Source organism: Penaeus vannamei, chromosome 25 (assembly GCF_042767895.1).
Source record: "Penaeus vannamei isolate JL-2024 chromosome 25, ASM4276789v1, whole genome shotgun sequence".
Taxonomy (NCBI): domain Eukaryota; kingdom Metazoa; phylum Arthropoda; class Malacostraca; order Decapoda; family Penaeidae; genus Penaeus; species Penaeus vannamei.
The window spans coordinates 8,824,771-8,829,770 of record NC_091573.1 but is presented as its reverse complement, the minus strand read 5'-3'; the positions used below and the strand labels follow the sequence as shown (position 1 = coordinate 8,829,770).

The 5,000-nt window shown below is 45.1% G+C and overlaps 1 non-coding gene across 1 annotated transcript; it reads left to right on the top strand.

Moving 5' to 3' along the window:
- The first annotated feature begins 4,570 nt into the window (after positions 1-4,570).
- Positions 4,571-4,642, top strand: TRNAG-UCC (transfer RNA glycine (anticodon UCC)). The gene has a single exon. It is a non-coding gene; the product is annotated as a tRNA-Gly (tRNA).
- The last annotated feature ends 358 nt before the right edge of the window (positions 4,643-5,000 follow it).

Sequence of the window (5,000 nt, the reverse complement as noted above, 5' to 3'; positions counted from 1 at the left end):
CTTCACTTTCCTTCCTCTCCATCTTCCCTCCCCTCCCTCTTTCTTCCCTCCCCTCTCTCCCTCTTCCCTCCCCTCCCTCCCCTCTCCCTCTTCTCTTCCCTTCCCTCACTCTCCTTCTTCCCCTTCCCTCCCTCCCTCTCCCTCTTCTCTTCCCTTCCTCACTCTCCTTCTTCCCTTCCCTCCCTCCCCCCTCTCCCTCTTCACTTCCCTCCATCTCCCTCCTCCCTCTTCCCTTCCTTCCTTACCTCTCCCCCTCATTCTGTACAATGTAAGACGCGCATAACGATTCAAATATCATTTCTTGTTCTTAAAAAAAAAAAAAAAATGGATTCCGATGGTTCAATGAAAATGAAAACGAAAAAAAAAAACGTAACACAAATCATGTTATTCTTATCAAAATGGAGATTTCTACCGTATGTACCTCGCTTTTTTATCCATTTATGCTCTCTTTTTTATATAGGAAAAAAGCCTCTGGAGACTCAAAAACCCATTTAGTCGAAATACGCAAAACCACTTTTACTTCCCCGCCATTTCAATTTTTTTTTTTTTTCGTCTCTCTCTTCATTCAAAAATTAAATTTCCAATCCTCAGCCGCAAATCGGATTTGAACAGCGGCGGCGGGTGTGCGGCTAAGCATCGGCTGGGTGTGGGTGTACTTTGCGGGTAGATTTATACCCGATGCCACGCCGATTGCACGAAGGGCCCGGTGCGTACTCGATCCCCGGGAGCGCCAATAATTCATGGTTCTTTGTGTTTACGAGCTGGGAAAGACGGAGGGAGAAAGAGGAAGAAGGAGGAGGAGGAGGAGGAGGAGGAGGGAAGGGAGGATGAGCAGGAGGAAGAGGGGGAGGGGAAAGGGAGGAGGAGGAGGTGGAGGAGGAGAGAGGAAGGAGTGGGGGAGTGGAAGGGGGTGGGGAGGATGAGGAGGAGGAGGAGAGAGGAAGGGAGGAGAAGAGAGGAAGGGAGGAGGAGGGGAAGAAAAAGAAAAAGAAGAAGAAAGAAAAAGAGGTAGGAGGAGGAGGGGAGAAGAAGAAGAAGAAGAAGAAGAAGAAGAAGAAGAAGAAGAAGAAGAAGAAGAAGAAGAAGAAGAAAAAGAAGAGGGAGGAGGAGGAGAAGGAGAAGGAAGACGAAGAGGAAGAAGAGGAGGAGAAGAAAAGAGGAGGACGAGAAGGCGGAGAGGGAGAAGAATAAGAATAAAAATAAGACGACTACAAAAAAAGAAAAAAAAGAAAGAAAAATGAAAAAGAAAAAGAAACAGTAGAAGAAATAATAATAAGATGACGACTACGAAGAAAAAGAAAAAAAGAAAAGAAAATGAAATAAAAATGAAAAAGAAAAAGAAACAGAAGAAGACGACGGCTACGAAGATTAAGCAAAAAAGAAAAGAAAGTGAAATGAAAAAGAAATAGATGAAGAAGAAAGAAAAAGTTAAAGAAAGAAAGAAAAAAAACCCGGCTCATTTTATCTAAGTTCATCCTCGTAGTGACAAATAGAAAACGGGAATCATCACACCAAAGAAAACGAGAAACTCCCGATAACAAAAGACGATCTGGACGCGTGTCGAGAGACGGAGAAAACCAATGTCACATTTTATTTCCTTTCTTCCTTATTACCACACAATAAACTCTAGCTAGGACGACGCACAATAACGGACCTCAACATGCGAATTTAGAGTTACAAGACACCCCAAGATGATGCCCCATTTATAAGGCTCTTTATAGCGGACACTTGGGTATTCAGGACACGAGGCGCCATATCCATAAATTAGGTTCTCACTGCCTCTAGATTCCTATCTAATCACAGCACGGGCCTTGAACGATTTTATTATCATTATTCTTCTTCTCTCTTTCTCTTTCATCTCCTTCTCCTCCTCCTCCTTCTCCTCCTATTTCTCTTCCTCCTTCTTCTTCTCCTCCTTCTCCTCTTCCTCCTCCACACACACCCCGTCCTCCTCCTCCTCCTCCTCCTCCTCCCTCCTCCTTTTCATCCTCCTCCCCCTCCTCCCTCTCCTCCTCCTCCTTCTTCCTCCTCCTCCTCGTCCACCTCCTCCCTCCTTCCCCCTCCTCCTCCTCCTCCTCCGCCTCCCCCTCTTTCTCCTCCTCCTCCTCTTCCTCCATCGTTTCCTCCTCATAATCATACCCCTCCTCATCCTCATCTTCCTCCCCATCCTCCTCTTCCCCCATTCCCTCTCCTCCTCCCTCCTTCTCCTCCAACTTCCCCCTACTCCTCCTCCTCCTCCATCTCTTCTTCCTCCTCTTCCTCATCTTCCAACTGCTCCATCTTCCTCCTCATCATCCCCCTCCTCTTCCTCCTCCTCCCTCCCCATCTTCCTCTTCCCCCATTCCCCTCTCCTCCTCCTCTTCCTCCTTCTCCTCCAGCTTCCCACTACTCCGCCTCCTCCTCCTCCTCCTCCTCCTCCTCTTTCTCCCTCTTCCCCCTCCTCCCCATCCTCCTCTTCCCCCATTCCTCCCCCTCCTCCTCCTCCCATCCCTCCTCCTCCTCCTCCTCCCCATCCTCCTCCTCATCCTCCTCCCCATCCTCCTCCCCATTCCTCCTCCTCCTCCTCCTCCATCCTCCTCTTTCTCCTCCTTCCCATCCTCCTCTTCTCCCTCCTCCCCCATCCTCCTCTTCCTCCTCCTCCTCCCATCCTCTCTTCCTCCTCCCTCCCCATCCTCCTCTTCCCCCATTCCTCCTCCTCCTCCTCCTCCTCCGTGTAGCTACAAGAAGGTTATATATCAGAACGTTTTTTTTAATGGAAATGATGACACTCTTCCTCTTCCTCCTCCTCCTCCATCTCCTTCCCCTTCTCCTTCTCCTCCTCCTTCCTCACCTCCCCCTCCTCTTCCTCCTCCTCTTCCTCCTATATCTATCCTTCTTTCTCTTTTAAGAAATGAACAGAAAATAAGAGTGAATAACCATTTATTTTTATGAGAAACGATTGAATGACGATTTTTTTGGGAGTGAGAAAGAAATGAATAAAATGAAAGAAAGAAAGGAAAAAGAAGAAAAAGAAGGAAAGACAGAAAAGAAGATAAAAGAAAGAACGAAAGATAAGAAGAAATAGAAAGAAAGAAAGAAAAGAAGGAAAAAAGAGAGAACGAAAGATAAGCAGAAATAGAAAGAAAGAAAGAAAAGAAGAAAAAGAAAGAAAAAAAAAAGGAAAAGAAGAAAAAGAGAGAACGAAAGAAAACAATAGAAAGAACAAAAGGAAAAAGAAAGAAAGAAAGAATAGAAGAAAAAGAAAGAAAGAAGGAAGCTAAAAGAAAGAAAGAAAGAAATGAAAAAAAGACGAAGAAATAAATAAAGAAGGAAAAATATATATATGATGGGAGGATATCATGACAAATAGTATATTAGATGTCATGGTTTTAATTCGGGAGAAATAGTTAACGCTAATTTGAAACAAAAGGCTTAAAAGTAATGAATGTAATTTCTCTGGTGTAATAATATACGCTTTGATGTGCTCATTGGGAGAGCATGATGTCTCTATAGCACGGAATGTACACACATCTGATCATACACACACACACATACACACGCACACGCACACACACACACAAGCACACACACACACACACACACACACACACACACACACACACACACACACACACACACACACACACACACACACACACACACTTTTCTGATCACACACGCACACTTTTCTGATAACGCACACGTATACACCCACTCACAAACATACCCATAAACACGCACACACACATACTAACAAACACCCCCACCCACACCCACCCACCCACCCACCCACATACCCACACACATTTACCTCCACACCCCACACACACATACCCCTCCCCTCCCCCCACACACCCCTCCCCCTCCCAATCCTACACCCCTTCCCCCCCTCCCCCTCCCCCTCCCTCCCCCTTCCCCCCTCCCCTCCTCCCCCTTCCCGCTGTGCCTACAAGCCCATGTCTCTCTCCTGGGGTATAATGCTTACAAAAAGTATATACATTATGCATACCCTGTTTGTCATGGTGATTCGATACAGCATATCAGGTGTGAGGGAACACTGGCCATGAGGTGGATGATGGATCTGTGTGTGGATGGATGGATGTGGGTGATGTCTTACTAGCCATAAATGAAGGATATGTGAGAGGTAAGTGTGGTAGTTAAAAGTGTAGATAAGCGGAGAGAGAGAGAGAGAGAATGAGCGAGGGGGAGAGAGAGGGAGAGAGGGAGGGAGGGAGAGAGAGAGGCAGGGAGAGAGAGAGGGAGGGAGAGAGAGAGGGAGAGAGAGAGGGAGAGAGAGAGAGGGAGGGAGAGAGGGGGAGGGAGAGGGGGAGGGAGGGAGAGAGGGAGAGAGAGAGGAAGAGGGAGAGGGGGAGAGAGAGAGAGAGAGAGAATGAGAGAGAGGGGAGAGAGAGAGGGAGAGAGAGAGAGAGAGAGAGAGAGAGAGAGAGAGAGAGAGAGAGAGAGAGAGAGGGGAGAGAGAGAGAGAGGGGAGAGAGAGAGAGAGAGAGAGAAAGAGAAAGAGAGAGAGAGAGAATAAAAATAATCCAGTAGACAGAATTTATAATACCAGTTTATCATACCAGGCAATGAAGCGATGGTGGTATAGTGGTGAGCATAGCTGCCTTCCAAGCAGTTGACTCGGGTTCGATTCCCGGCCATCGCAATAACTGCTTGATTATAATTATTATTATTATTGCTATTATCATTATCATCATTATCATTATCTTCATTATCATTTTATCACCGTTACCGTTCGCATGGTCATTATCATTGTTATTTTCATTACCATTATTATTATTATCATTGTTGTTGTCATTGCCAATATTATCATTATTTATATTGTTGTTATTGTTATTATCATCATCATTATTGCTGTTGTCGTTAGTATTATTATCGTCATTACCATCAAGGATAATAAAGATAATGATGATAGACGTAGCAATAATAATAATAACAATAATAAAAATAATGATAACAATAATAGTTATAATAATTGTTATTATTATCATTACTATTATCGT